This window comes from Coregonus lavaretus (genome assembly GCF_964263955.1).
Source record: "Coregonus lavaretus genome assembly, contig: HAP1_SCAFFOLD_292, whole genome shotgun sequence".
In the NCBI taxonomy this organism is placed as follows: Eukaryota; Metazoa; Chordata; class Actinopteri; order Salmoniformes; family Salmonidae; genus Coregonus; species Coregonus lavaretus.
In genome coordinates this window covers 497,420-514,096 of record NW_028160640.1, presented here as the reverse complement: position 1 = coordinate 514,096, position 16,677 = coordinate 497,420, and positions in this window count along the sequence as shown.

Below are 16,677 nucleotides of genomic sequence, written 5' to 3'. Positions count from 1 at the left end.
TGCTACCCAGCCAATGTGAGCTGAGGCCAGGGCTGCGTCCAGCAAGGCACAACGTTGTGGAACATTCATGTAGAAATATGTACACTGAATAAAAATATAAACGCAACATGTAGTGTTGGTCCCATGTTTCATGAGCTGAAATAAAAGATCCCAGAAATGTTCAAAAATTTCTCTAAAATGTTTAGCACAAATTTGATTACATCCCTGTTAGTGAGTATTTCTCCTTTGCCAATATAATCTATCCACCTGACAGGTGTGTCATATCAAGAAGCTGATTAAACAGCATGATCATTACACAGGTGCACCTTGTGCTGGGGACAAAAAAAGGCCACTTTAAAATGTGCAGTTTTTTCACACAACACAATGCCACAGATGTCTCAAGTTTTGAGGGAGCGTGCAATTGTCCACTAGAGCTGTTGTCAGATAATTTATGTTAATTTCTCTACCATAAGCCACTTGTCCAATTGGCCTCACAACCGCAGACCACGTGAAACCACGCCAGCCCAGGACCTCCTCCTGCAGGATCGTCTGAGGCAAACCACCCAGACAGCTGATGAAACTGAGGAGTATTTCTGTCTGTAATGAAGCCCTTTTCTGATTGGCTTGGCCTGGCTCCCCAGTGGGTGGGCCTATACCCTCCCAGGCCCACCGATGGCTGTGCCTCTGCCCAGTCATTTGAAATCCATAGATTATGGCCTAATGAATTTATTTCAGTTAACTGATTTCCTTATATGAACTGTAACTCAGTAAAATCGTTGATATTTTTGTTCAGTATAGAAGACTTAGAGAATACGTGATCATGCAGTTTTAGTGCTCAACCAGCTGGGGGCACTGTTAGCACAGAACTTCAGTATAACGCTTTTAAATGGAGTCGCTCCTATAACTGCAGTAACACTGTAATTACTACAGTAACAACACTGTTGTTAATTTGGGCTTGATTCAATCAGATCTGCTTTAGCCGACATCCGCATAGCGGTTGTTTTGGTGGAGCCGGAGGTGGGACTGCATTAGAGCTGTCAAATCCACAAGCGGCTCCTGGCATTATACCTAAAGCGGACGTTGCCATTGGCTGCACAGAGTCACATTAAGAGAAATCTAATGCGGCCTTGTTTACAAGTTCGAACACTGGAATGTGAGATGTAATCTACTCCTCGATTAGGCTGATAGAAATCCTCATTAAGTCGTTTAATTATTTTCAATTATTTCTGTATAGCCTACACTTCTCATTCTGAACTTCTAACGCAAGTGGGATGGATGTGGCTTCATGACAATGATCACAAGAGCAGCTGCTCACCGATTTGACAGCTCCAATGCAGTTCCACCTGCCAAAACATCAGCTATGCGGGTGTCGGCTAACGCCGGTTAATGCTTGATCTGATTTAATGTAGGCCTTAGTATTTTTAATAAAAGGTTAAAACAATGTAATGTGTAATTACAGTGTTACTACTCAGGTTTAAGCACAACATTCTATAAAGTGTTCTACAGTTTTATATTTAACTTGCAGCAATCTGTGATATCATATAAATGAACCTGCGATGGTTCACCGCTATACCACCATTGCTCAGTTACCAACACCACCTAGAGGCGGAGACTCACAACATTCCTACCCAACATTCACATGGGGAAGCTATCAGCCTCCTCAACTCAGACTGAGGAAGCAGGGGAACAGATAGCCGGCTATCAGCCTCCTCAACTCAGACAGAGGAAGCAGGGGAACAGATAGTTGGCTATCAGCCTCCTCAACTCAGACTGTCAATCTACTCTACCTTGTGCGGCTGTGTCTTTATGATCAAATGGGCTACTAGGAAACCTCAAGGCGGAGACTCACAACATTCCTACCCAACATTCACATGGGGAAGCTATCAGCCTCCTCAACTCAGATTGAGGAAGCAAGGGAACAGATAGCCAGCTATCAGCCTCCTCAACTCAGACTGAGGAAGCAAGGGAACAGATAGCCAGCTATCAGCCTCCTCAACTCAGACTGTCAATCTACTCTACCTTGTGCGGCTGTGTCTTTATGATCAAATGGGCTACTTGGAAAACTCAATACTGGATTGGTAATTCACCTCAATACTGGATTGGTAATTCACCTCAATACTGGATTGGTCCATCACCTCAATACTGGATTGGTCCATCACCTCAATACTGGATTGGTCCATCACCTCAATACTGGATTGGTCCATCACCTCACAGAAAAAAAGGTTTTGGTCAGAAGCATGGAATAGGGTTCCATTTGGGATGCAGCCTTGGTCTGCAGGCTGGCAGTGAGGTGATGGAATAGGGTTCCATTTGGGATGCAGCCTTGGTCTGCAGGCTGGCAGTGAGGTGATGGAATAGGGTTCCATTTGGGATGCAGCCTTGGTCTGCAGGCTGGCAGTGAGGTGATGGAATAGGGTTCCATTTGGGATGCAGCCTTGGTCTGCAGGCTGGCAGTGAGGTGATGGAATAGGGTTCCATTTGGGATGCAGCCTTGGTCTGCAGGCTGGCAGTGAGGTGATGGAATAGGGTTCCATTTGGGATGCAGCCTTGGTCTGCAGGCTGGCAGTGAGGTGATGGAATAGGGTTCCATTTGGGATGCAGCCTTGGTCTGCAGGCTGGCAGTGAGGTGATGGAAGTGGCGCTCCAGGAGGATGGAGAGCTCAGGGAGGGGCTAGATCCTGTGGACACAGTTTGTACTACTCTACCTGCTGGCCACACATCTAGCAGAACCACCAGCCCGTCCTAGAATACACGACACTCAGAGCAATGGTCTCTAGCAGAACCACCAGCCTGTCCTGGAGACACGACACTCAGAGCAATGGTCTCTAGCAGAACCACCAGCCTGTCCTGGAGACACGACACTCAGAGCAATGGTCTCTAGCAGAACCACCAGCCTGTCCTGGAGACACGACACTCAGAGCAATGGTCTCTAGCAGAACCACCAGCCTGTCCTGGAGACACGACACTCAGAGCAATGGCAGTAAGATATGACCTTACAGTGAAGAAGAGATCAGGGAGCTTGCTCACTATTTTAAAAAGACTGTAATAGGAACTCTACAGATTGAATTTAGGTTAATTTATAATGTAGAAATGTCTCAGTTTGGGCATGCAGGATATCAGACAAGATATGTGTGTGTGTGTGAAGGCTGATCAAAGAGTTCGGCTCCATGCTTCCCTGTTCACGCACAGCCGTCACACACACACAGCCGTCGCCGTCACACACACAGCCGTCACACTAGCACACACACACACACACACACATACACACAAACACACACACACAAACACGCACACACTAAGAGGGTGGCACTTTGGCTATGGGTGCCAGACCTCAACTCTGGAAGTGTCTGTAAATAAACGGTTTTGCCGCTGTACCCAGACATTCCCCTAGGCTGTGGAGCCAGCTTAGCCACAAGTTGCTAGCGTAACAACTACCGCTACTCAGCCAACAGAGAACTGCTTAGGGGCCTGCTTGCACCCCACTGGTTTCAATGCTACGGTTCTGAAAGTAACTCTCCACAGATTCCAATCTATTTACTCTCATTATTTCATGTATAATGATGGTCAATGGGTGATGTAAAAATATTGGCCCATATAACACTCTTCTGTGGTTAAAGAGTGAGAATGAATTTGCGCTGAGCTGTGCAATATGTTGACCCACTGGTATTCCATGGACTTTGGTGGGTTAAATAAAATATATTAGGGAAAAATATGTGCTCTCCCTCTCTCTACCTCTCCCTCTCTCTCTCTCTCTCTCTCTCTCTCTCTCTCTCTCTCTCTCTCTCTCTCTCTCTCTCTCTCTTCCTCACTAACTCTCTCGCTCTCTCTCTACCTCTCTCTACATCTCTCTCTCTCTCTTCCTCTCTACCTCGCTCTCTCTCTCTCTCTACCTCTCTCTCTCGCTACCTCTATCTCTCTCTCTCTCACTACCTCTACCTCTCTCTCTCGCTACCTCTCTCTACCTCTCTCTCTCTCTACCTCTACCTCTCTATACCTCAAAGGTTTGAATTATGTCCCTGCCCTCTCTAACAATATTTGATGTAGATTAAATGATAAGATCAACTTAGCAGTCAAACACTCAAAATCAGTCTCAAAACCGAGAACACCTCTAAAAACACGTGTGCAACCACACATGCTCTTTATCGCTCCATTTCATTTATTTAACCCTTAATTTACCAGGAAAGTTGACTGAGAATACATTTTAATTCACCAGGAAAGTTGACTGAGAAGACATTTTAATTCACCAGGAAAGTTGACTGAGAATACATTTTTAATTTACCAGGAAAGTTGACTGAGAAGACGTTTTAATTTACCGATAAAGAGTTACAGAGGTGAGGAGAGCATTAAAAACAGATGGTGTCTTAATAATACTCAACATGTCATCAACAACAGCCACACTTCACTTCTGCTCTGCATCATACCTTTAGATCAGCCCTCAAGACTCCGAGTCCTCCAACCCCTCAAATCCCAAACCTTGCTCAACCTGGGCCGTGCCACGACACAACGAGAAACATTCTCACACACGGGGAGGGCGTTGCCTCACTGTTAATGACTTGTCGAAGAAAGGAAAAAAAAGAGGTTAAGGAAAAAAAGAGGAGCATTCCTGTCTGGCCCGGCTGACATTAGCAGGCTGTCTAGGGGCTCAGTTGGGAGTCTAGGTGGGAAGTGGTGCCAGTGGAAGCCATGTCAACAGAGGGGAAAAAGATCCAGCTGGGGAGAGGAACCAAAGTATGATTAATCACTGGGGCCTGCCTGCTAGTGGGATGTATATTCGGGGGGGGGGGGGGGTCCCCCTCAGGACCTCATTCATAACTCACGGTAGGGGGGCAGGAATGTGATGTATGGATGGTGAATGAGTTTATAGTGTCAGCTGTGACCCACTGCCTCAGAGAAGAGAGACATACGCATGCACGCACACAGACAGACATAATGATACCTACCCATTTACTTGAATCATCTCATATCAACAAAGGGGTGGGCACTTAACACACACACGCACGCACACACACACAGACAGACACACACACACACACACACACACACACACACACAGGTCTTACTGTAAAAGCATATTGCTGTTCCAGGGGTGTGGTCTTCTAAACTCTGATAGCTACTTTATTCAGCATTGTGTACACCAGGAGCTGTTGTTGGACAGAGTTGTCTTCAACCTGTGTTTTCCAGGTATTTCATCTAGCTCGTTTTGGAGTCTGTGTAGCATAGTGAAGACCTGTCTTAATAGCACTGAGGCTCCTTTCCCAGCATGCTTGTGGGTTCCTCATCAATCTGTGAGATCTACGTTCACTCAGGATTTGTCATCTTATGGAAAGATGGGGAAGCTTAAACTCTCATCACTCATCACTAGCCAGTAATGTACACTGGAATGGACACAATGCAGGCCATACACAGATAAAGAGGTGATTATGAATACATGGATCAATATTAAAGGTCTTTGCAGTAGATTCCCAGGATCAATTAAGGAGTAAGAGGTGCCATCTGTGTGACATGAGTCAGGACAGCAATACAATCTGTCTCTCTGTCTCTCTGTCTCTCTGTCTCTCTCTCTGTCTCTCTGTCTCTCTATCTCTCTCTCTCTCTCTCTCTCTCTCTCTCTCTCTCTCTCTCTCTCTCTCTCTCTCTCTCTCTCTCTCTCTCTCACCCTCTCTCACCCTCTTTCTTCCCCTGCATATCTCTTTTTCTCAATCTTTCTTGTATTTTTCTCAACCCTGTTCTGTGCGTGTTTAAAGGCATTTGGTATGTAAACAACAAGTCTGGGCATTTGGGATATCCCATCTCATTCCCTATATCTCTCTCTCAATCTCTCTCCGAGCACGGAGGAGTAGCATGGAAGAGATTTGGCTCAACAGGACATTCCAAGCTCAATTACAGCTTGTAAGAAGTCAGCTTTATGTCTTTCTGTTGGTGTTTCGCTGTAAGAAGTCAGCTTTATGTCTTTCTGTTGGTGTTTCGCTGTAAGAAGTCAGCTTTATGTCTTTCTGTTGGTGTTTCGCTGTAAGAAGTCAGCTTTATGTCTTTCTGTTGGTGTTTCGCTGTAAGAAGTCAGCTTTATGTCTTTCTGTTGGTGTTTCGCTGTAAGAAGTCAGCTTTATGTCTTTCTGTTGGTGTTTCGCTGTAAGAAGTCAGCTTTATGTCTTTCTGTTGGTGTTTCGCTGTAAGAAGTCAGCTTTATGTCTTTCTGTTGGTGTTTCGCTGTAAGAAGTCAGCTTTAGTCTTTCTGTTGGTGTTTCGCTGTAAGAAGTCAGCTTTATGTCTTTCTGTTGGTGTTTCGCTGTAAGAAGTCAGCTTTATGTCTTTCTGTTGGTGTTTCGCTGTAAGAAGTCAGCTTTATGTCTTTCTGTTGGTGTTTCGCTGTAAGAAGTCAGCTTTATGTCTTTCTGTTGGTGTTTCGCTGTAAGAAGTCAGCTTTATGTCTTTCTGTTGGTGTTTCGCTGTAAGAAGTCAGCTTTATGTCTTTCTGTTGGTGTTTTCGCTGTAAGAAGTCAGCTTTATGTCTTTCTGTTGGTGTTTCGCTGTAAGAAGTCAGCTTTATGTCTTTCTGTTGGTGTTTCGCTGTAAGAAGTCAGCTTTATGTCTTTCTGTTGGTGTTTTGCTGTGTCTTCCTGGCAATGAATTGTGTCATAACTTCCCGTCTTCCCTGCATCAAAAGGTCAAGCCCTATTTTCTCTCTCTCTCTCTCTGTCTCTCTCTCTCTCTCTCTCTCTCTCTCTCTCTCTCTCTCTCTCTCTCTCTCTCTCTCTCTCTCTCTCTCTCTCTCTCTCTCTTTCTCTCTCTCTCTCTCTCTCTCTCTCTCTCTCTCTCTCTCTCTCTCTCTCTCTCTCTCTCTTTCTCTCTCTCTCTCTCGCTCCCTCTCTTTCTCTCTCTCCTTCTCTCTCTCTCCCCCTCTCATTCTCTGCCTGGCCTTCCCACTCCTCCTAATGACCCCCCCTCCCTCCCTCCTCTCTCTCCCCCTCTCCCTCTCTCTTGCCTTTCCCTCACATTCACCCCTTCGTGTGGCCCCACCAACATACATCCCCCCACCAGTTTCAACATTCCACATGCGGAACACCTTCAAACACTCGGATAAACCCAGGGAGTAACAGAGATATCAGCTGCCTCCCTGCCTGCCACCCTCTCCCAGCCCAGTACAACAAAGCTCTGGGAAGCCTGGGAGAAAAATGTAGCACAGTATTTTGCCGACAACATGACATGAAGCCAGCAACTGTTGGACTAGGGGACTCTCAGAGAGCACACACACACACCGCGCGATACATGAGGGGTGGAGGTCAGGACATGTGGTCCCTGTGTCTACAGCCTTCCGTGTGCTTTGTCTTAAGCCCCTGGGAGAATTCCCTCCTAGTCCCTCTCATGTCTGTGGAAGGGACATAGGGAGCCAGCTGTGGCGACAGAGGCTTAGGTTATGGGATTCCTCTTGTCTGAGCACACACATTTACACACACACGTAACAACTAACTGGTGTTAACCTGAAGTTACAACCTGTTACAACCTGTCACCACATGAGGGCGTAACGATCATTGTCTATAGCCAATCAGAATCAGAATCAGAATAATTTTTATTCGCCAAGTACATTTACACATACCCCGATTTTGACTTTGTGAAATGGTGCTGCTAGTGATAGACAATATATAGAGACAGAATACAGACAGAGGAATTTATTTTGATGCACACTTTAAACTCCTGTTGTGTGTGTATGACCCGTTCATACTGCAATACTTTTATATTATTGTATATAGTAGTATTTGCATTATATAATATGTTTATATAATATGTTACAGAATATGATCATACACTCCTGATTCTGTCTACATTTGGGAATAGGCAGTGCATGTGCGCCCTCATGTGGTAGAAAGATGTTACATCCCTCAAAGAGAAGAAAAGAGAAGCGTGGAGCACACACACACACACACACACACACACACACACACACACACACACGCACACACACACGCACGCACACACGCACGCACACACACACACACACACACACGCGCGCACACACGCGCGCACACACACACACATGCACACACACACATTTGTTTTACTATCCTTGTGTGGACCAAACAATTGATTTCCATTCAAAATCCTATTTCCCCTAACCTTCAATGTAACCATATCCCTAACCTTAACCCTTCTAACCCAAACCATAAAACTAACCCTAACCCTAACCCCTAAGCCAGTTGTCAGAATGCTCCTTGTTTTACTATCCTTGTGAGGACTTCTGGTCCCCACAATACTTCTGGTCCCCACAAGGATAGTAATACCAAACACACACGCAATGACTGCCTATCTATGCAGGTTTCTGTACACCCCACCCTTGACTAAAGTTAAACTCAGGGAGTTTTTTAGCTCTCCAACGACCAAGTCCATCTGACACACACTGGGAATGAGATTGTTTAGAGATAGGGAGAGAATTAACTGCAAGGACATGGCATAAAAGCTGTGACCTCCAAGTGCTTTTCAACGTTTTTGGTTGAAAACAAGTGGAGGTTGTTAAAAGTTAAAGTGTAAAAAAAATGTTGGTTGTTTAAAGTGCAAGTAATCTTTAGGGGCTGACATTGTGTGAGAAAATGGCTTCCAAATCATCTCTCCCAGAGGAAGATCTGTCCTGTCCTGTGTGCTGCGACATATTCCGGGATCCTGTCATTCTGTTTTGTAGCCACAGCGTCTGCAAAGCCTGTCTGGATCTATGCTGTAAAGGGAAGAAATCTCGCGAATGTCCAGTTTGCAGAAGAAGTTCCTCACCTGTTAACCTGGCTTTGAAGAACCTGTGTGAGGCCTTCTTACAGGAGAGAAGTCATAAAGCTTTAGCAGTGTCTGAGGTAGGGTTTAATATTTTCCAGAGAAAATTGCAACCATCCCGGTACCACCCCAGTATTCCTGTTCAAACCGTAAATGCAATTTAAAAATATATAATACCATCATGAATCTAAACATTTCTTGTTGTATTTGTTGCAATTTAATAATCAACTCAAAGTTCTCTCAAAGTCACCACAATATTTCATTGACGTAGGACGTGCGTCGAGAGGTCGCGTGTAGCCTGCACATGAGTTTATAGAAGCCATGCAATGAAGTGATGTTTTCTACTGGAGACTTTATGTTGAGCAGCCTAGATATGGTAGGCTGCTAGTGTAGTGATCTAATATATGAATGAAGCCTGAGAGTCGACTTGTCCATTTCATGTAACTATTCGCGAGCACATATTTTGAATTTTTTTTTGCATAGAAATAGTATAATATTAGTCCATGGTACCAGTCAGTCTCTCTAGTTTCACAGGAACTTAATTTGAACATGATTTGAAAGTCTATGACGGAATCAACACGCCAAGGTTGTCCAAAGTTAGTTTGGGGGTGGGGGTGCTGTGATTTCGTGCGATCCACGAATACAGGACTAGCAAAGGCCCAGTTCACTACGTTGTGATTTTGATTTTCTTCCAACTAAAAATATATACATATACAGTGAGGGAAAAAGTATTTGATCCCCTGCTGATTTTGTATGTTTGCCCACTGACAACGAAATGATCAGTCTATAATTTTAATGGTAGGTTTATTTGAACAGTGAGAGAGACAGAATAACAACAACAAAATCCAGAAAAATGCATGTCAAAAATGTTATAAATTGATTTGCATTTTAATAAGGGAAATAAGTATTTGACCCCCTCTCAATCAGAAAGATTTCTGGCTCCCAGGTGTCTTTTATACAGGTAACGAGCTGAGATTAGGAGCACACTCTTAAAGGGAGTGCTCCTAATCTCAGTTTGTTACCTGTATAAAAGACACCTGTCCACAGAAGCAATCAATCATTCAGATTCCAAACTCTCCATCATGGCCAAGACCAAAGAGCTCTCCAAGGATGTCAGGGACAAGATTGTAGACCTACACAAGGCTGGAATGGGCTACAAGACCATCGCCAAGCAGCTTGGTGAGAAGGTGACAACAGTTGGTGCAATTATTCGCAAATGGAAGAAACACAAAATAACTGTCAGTCTCCCTCGGCCTGGAGTTCCATGAAAGATCTCACCTCGTGGAGTTGCAATGATCATGAGAACGGTGAGGAATCAGCCCAGAACTACACGGGAGGATCTTGTCAATGATCTCAAGGCAGCTGGGACCATAGTCACCAAGAAAACAATTGGTAACACACTACGCCGTGAAGGACTAAAATCCTGCAGCGCCCGCAAGGTCCCCCTGCTCAAGAAAGCACATATACATGCCCGTCTGAAGTTGCCAATGAACATCTGAATGATTCAGAGGAGAACTGGGTGAAAGTGTTGTGGTCAGATGAGACCAAAATGGAGCTCTTTGGCATCAACTCAACTCGCCGTGTTTGGTGGAGGAGGAATGCTGCCTATGACCCCAAGAACACCATCCCCACCGTCAAACATGGAGGTGGAAACATTATGCTTTGGGCGGCAGGTAGCTTAGTGGGTAAGAGCGTTGTGCCAGTAACCGAAAGGTCGCTGGTTCTAATCCCCGAGCCGACTAGGTGAAAAATCTGTCGATGTGCCCTTAAGCAAGGCACTTAACCCTAATTGCTCCTGTAAGTCGCTCTGGATAAGAGCGTCTGCTAAATGACTAAAATGTAAATGTAAATGTTTTTCTGCTAAGGGGACAGGACAACTTCACTGCATCAAAGGGACGATGGACGGGGCCATGTACCATCAAATCTTGGGTGAGAACCTCCTTCCCTCAGCCAGGGCATTGAAAATGGGTCGTGGATGGGTATTCCAGCATGACAATGACCCAAAACACACGGCCAAGGCAACAAAGGAGTGGCTCAAGAAGAAGCACATTAAGGTCTTGGAGTGGCCTAGCCAGTCTCCAGACCTTAATCCCATAGACAATCTGTGGAGGGAGCTGAAGGTTCGAGTTGCCAAACGTCAGGCTCGAAACCTTAATGACTTGGAGAAGGTCTGCAAAGAGGAGTGGGACAAAATCCCTCCTGAGATGTGTGCAAACCTGGTGGCCAACTACAAGAAACGTCTGACCTCTGTGATTGCCAACGAGGGTTTTGCCACCAAGTACTAAGTCATGTTTTGCAGAGGGGTCAAATACTTATTTCCCTCATTAAAATGCAAATCAATTTCTAACATTTTTGACATGCGTTTTTCTGGATTTTTTTGTTGTTTTTCTGTCTCTCACTGTTCAAATAAACCTACCATAAAAATTATAGACTGATAATTTCTTTGTCAGTGGGCAAACGTACAAAATCAGCAGGGGATCAAATACTTTTTCCCTCACTGTATATAAAAATATATATATACAGTACCAGTCAAAAGTTTGGACACACCTACTCATTCCAGGGTTTTTCTTTATTTTTACTATTTTCTACATTGTAGAATAATAGTGAAGACATCAAAACTATGAAATAACACATATGGAATCATGTAGTAACCAAAAAAGTGTTAAACAAATCAAAATATATTTTATATTTGAGATTCTTCAAAAAGCCACCCTTTGCCTTGATGACAGCTTTGCACACTCTTGGCATTCTCTCAACCAGCTTCACCTGGAATGCTTTTCCAACAGTCTTGAAGGAGTTCCCACATATGCTGAGCACTTGTTTTTCCTTCACTCTGCGGTCCAACTCATCCCAAACCATCTCAATTGGGTTGAGGTCGGGTGATTGTGGAGGCCAGGTCATCTGATGCAGCACTCCATCACTCTCCTTCTTGGTCAAATAGCCCTTAAACAGCCTGGAGGTGTGTTGGGTCATTTTTATTGTTGGTGTTGGTTTGATCATACAATAGTTGGTGAGTGATATTTATGTTAGTAACTAACCCATTGTGTTATCTGTAATGTGTAACGTGAAAAGGGCCTAGCGCTAGTTTGCTAACTTATATGGCAACCAATAAAAAGTCATCACGGGTTGCTTTTGTTGCCGTGCCCATCTAAACAGAGATTTAGCACAACAATCTTCTGTCAATGTTTTATAATAAAAAAATAAAAAAATGGTGTAATTGTTAAACAGAAGAATATAAGTGATGTTGGACAGTAATATTGCCAGATGCCACATCACCATGAGCGCTGTGTAGGGTTGCAAAGGGAGGGTATAGTACTAGAAACGTTCAAAGTTTACCAGTAAACTACCAGCATTTTTGTAACTTTCAAAGTAGCTCAATTGGTAGAGCATGGTGCTTGTAATGCCAGGGTAGTGAGTTCGATCCCCGGGACCACCCATATGTGAAAATGTATGCGCACATGACCTTAAGTCGCTTTGGATAAAAGCGTCTACTAAATGGCATATTATTGGCCTTTTCGGATACTTCAGATGATCACAGGTGTCTAAAGGCCTTGACAACAAGGATATACAACAGTCCTCATCGCTGTAACGTCACTCTGTGGTTTGATAGCGCTCCAAACAGTATCATGTAACACAGTCTAATGTTGATATGGCCAAAAATAAATGTTAGAAAATGATTTACCAGATTTAATGAATGCGCTGATTTAATCTGTTGTTGTTATTTGTGTCTGTTTTACACGTTTTCCAGGTTGGCGCAACAAGTAAGACATCTTCAGGTAACACTATACTCTTGTTGATGGTATTTCATAACTGTTCTATGATGTCATAATGACACAGAGAGAAAATAAACATGTATTTACTGGGTAATGATCAGTACGTCTGGCTATTTAGGGAAATTCTAATTGTGAGTGTTGAATCATTCGTTTTTTAAATCATTGTGGATATCTAGTGTATTTAATCCCAGATATTTCAGGTGGAGCGCAGAGCGGGCCTGGAGATCAGGGTGTTGCTGAGAAGTCTCCTCATAGCACTGCTGTGGTACTGGAGAGGGTTCCTGAGAGCATGTACCGAGACTTGCTGGTGTTGTTGGTGGAGACCATCTCTGGCCTAGAGGAAGACAACTTCTCTCTGGAGATCATCAGAGAGACAAACATAGCAGTTGTGACCAACAAACCCAATGGTAGGTCACAGCTCCAATTGGGTTAATAGTTTCCTTGTGTAATAGACACAATTTCGAGTTTGAGGAACAAATACCCCAAATGACCTATCGCAGATGAAGGCAACATATAGGTTCTCTCTGATAATGAGGATATGAATGGTGTATCTTCAGATGCAGAACAGTTCCTCACCAACAGCAAGAGCAACAAACACTTCATGAAGCATGGTTTGATTGGCCGGGAGCTGGAACGGTGTCGGAGTGTAAGAGTGGAGAAGCTTTCCCCTGCCATCATTGAAGACATCTTGGAGCTCTACTTCGAAAGGTGGGGGTTCCCAGTGAATAAAGTAAATAATGATCCCTGAGGAGCAGGCAGCCATTGTCATCTTCCAGGAGCCAAAAGGAATGAATCAACTATTTCGCTTGGGAGATTGACTTAATAATAATAATAATAATAATAATAATAATAAATAATAATCAAATATAAACGTGTTCATTTGTTCATCTTTTTATTTGTATTTTGGGTACTATTTAATTAACATACCTTTTGTGGTTGTTTTTTGCACAGCCTTTTATATTGCGTATCTGTTTTCTATATCATTTCAGCTGGGGAGACAATAAAAAATAAAAACCATGTCATTTGCAAAGTCCAAGTCAACGCATATCTGTACTACGAGTCCTTGGGTACTGTCTTGTATGGCAAGGACAATGTGGAAGCTTGCTGAACCCCTTCACAGAGAGTTTGCATCCTGCTTTATGGTCATTCCTCTCCACAAAGAGACAGTCGTCCCCCATCAACGACCAGATGAAGGTCTACTTCTGTCAGGTGGACGTGGACAGTGCCTCTACCTACCCTGCTGAAGCAGAGAGGACTAAACGAACAAACACATGGACGAATGGAAACAGAATGCCTTTGAACGTCTTCCGTGACATCATGGAGCTGTTTGAGTATGCAATGTTTGAGTGTGGTGCAAAGTGCCCCAGTGTGGGAGGCAGTGGAGAACGAAGTCTGCTCGGGGGGTTAAAGAGGATGCTGTCCTGCTGATGGATGCCTCCAGAGGGGCTCTGACAGTGGCGGGCCTGGCTGAAGACACGAAGCGGCTCAGACGGCTGGTGGAGAGCCTCATGAAGAGGGCCATGAGTCAGATACAGAGGCAGAGGGACAGCGTCTCACTGGAGATGGACGTGTCCCCTGCCATGTTCTACATCCTGCAGCAGGAAGGACTGCGGAAGCATGCAGCAGACGAAGCCCCAGAGATGGGTCTCTCCTACAGAGACGACGCCAAGTAGCTGGTTCTCTCAGGTCTTGTCTCAGAGGTGTACAAGGTGGAGAGCTGGATCCAGGAGAGGAAGCTCAGAATGAGGAAGAAGCAGATGAAGCTGGACCCTCACATCCTGGACTTCCCGAGGTCAGTCGACAGTATGGAGATGTCCCAGGACCTGTTCACGTCCCGGGCCATCAGTGCTGTGTACAGCAGGGAGGGTGGAGAGGTGCTTCTGACTGCCAACTCAGACAAATCCTTGACTGACGCAGAGCAGATGGTGAAGACTGCCCTGTCCATACAGAGCCTCGTGGTGGAGGACCAGGATGTGTTGAAGATGCCTGGGTGGAAGGATCTGAACAGCCACCTGGTGGATGCATACAACTTCCCAAAGAAGAACACAGTGGTGATAAAGCTCCATCCAGAGAATCATTGTCTCTGGCTTTCTGGACCCGGTCAAAGAGGTCAGCAACTGTCTGGAGGACTTTGTTGAAAAATACTCACAAGTCGAAGAGGCTGTCTGTGTCAAGTCCTGTGCCGTGGTTAAATTCATCCAGGAGAAAAATTCTCAGAACTGTAGACATTTTGCCAAGCGTGATGAGGTGAATGTCTGCTTTGACCCCAGAAGGCCCAGAATCTTCCTCTCAGGGTCCCATCTCTATGTCAAGAAGGCCAAGGCGTCCTTTCAGAAGATGGCGGCTGCCTTCTGCACTGATGAGCTCACCATCATGAAGCCTGGAGCAAGCAAGTACTTCCAAGAGCAGGAGAGCATGTTTACATCCATGGCGATGAAGGAGCACGGCTGTGTGGCACTTCTGCAGGAGGAGCACATGTTGGAGATCGAGTGTGTGGGTGCTATGAGTCAGCCACCAAGGGGACGAGAGGGGGTGGAGGAGAACATTTTCACCAAGATCAAAGGTCAGTCAGTATGAAAGCGTGTGAGGTAGAAGACATTGTGAGGTCTAAATGTAAATTACAATACACCAAGTGACACTTTATCATGGTGTTGATGTTCTGTGCCCTTTCTTCCACACAATAGATGTCTTTAAGGGACCCAGTAATGGAATCTCTGGCAGTGAGAACTTTGTCATGGAGGGTGAGGAGTTTTCCCCAACCGTGTTCCAGCTGTGTGCAGAGAGCCCCCAAGCTTTGAGCCGTACCCAGGACTGGGTTGAAAACCTCATTGTGAAGGGGCAAACTGAGAGAACCATCAAGGACCCATACATCAGCCAGCTGAGCCAGGGGGACGTGGTTAGACTCCAGGCTATGCAGAGGGAGCTGACTGTCAGGATACGTCTGGAGAAAAAAGGGCCCTGACTCTCTGATCCACCTGGAGGGCCTGAGCTTCGATGTGCTTACTGCAGACAGAAGCATCAGGGACATGGTCCGGTCGGTAGAGACAGAGGACCTCAGGCTCAAAGAAACCTTTCGGCGCATCCAAAAACAATCCAAGATATTTGGAAGACAAATTGAGTTATTTGGAAAAGAACTAATAGGTGACGCTATTATATATTCTCATCTGTTTGGATAAAAAATGTAAATAAATGAAGGTATTTAAATCAGTGAGAGCTGATATAAAACCATTTCTTCAAATATGTTTTGACATTAATTACATCAATATGCATTCAAGGCTGTCAATTATATATTTTCCCAGTACTGAATTTATTCATTTAATGACAGCATTTATTGTGTCGTGAATTGTTTACTAAATGCCAAATTGTCTCTCTTTTGTCCAGACCAATGTCTCTCTTTTGTCCAGGCAGGTTCTCTGCCTACACAGTGGGATGACATGAATGGTTCCCTCTTAAAGCTGGTCAATCTTACTCCAAGATCAAGGGAATACGATGATGTGGAGAGGGAGTGTGTGGAGACAGGGCTTACCCACACCATTATTAAAGTATGTTAACGGTAACTTGATCTCATGGACTGTCTTTCAATACCTGAAATATAGATCAGAAATATTGGAGGCCAGAGTTTCTGAAAAATGAAATTATGTAGGTCCAGATACTTGTAGCCAGAGGTGTAACACATCACTGTAATATTATTATGAGATAATAATAAATACTATATAAATCAATAATAATAATAATACATAACAATAAATACTACATAAAACATAAATAATAATAATAATATATAATATAAATAAATCATTTATTATTAATAATAATAATAATAAATAATATAATATATATATATATATAAACAATTAATAATAATAAACAATATACAAATAAATAATAATAAACAATATATACAGAAATAAATAATAATTATAGATAATAATAATAATACATAATAAAATAATACAATCTTCTTGGGCTCTATTTTAACAAACCTAACGCAATGGTAAATCTTAGTGCTGGCAATCTTAGTGATGAACCCTAGGTTCAGGGTTGTGCCAGATTTTTTATTTTATTTTGACAACCAGAATTATGGGTGCTGTAGCTGGCGGTGGCGCAAAAGGGCTGGGTTTTGATGAATAAACACGTTTTAGGTGTATCGAGGTTTGACCCCACACTGGCC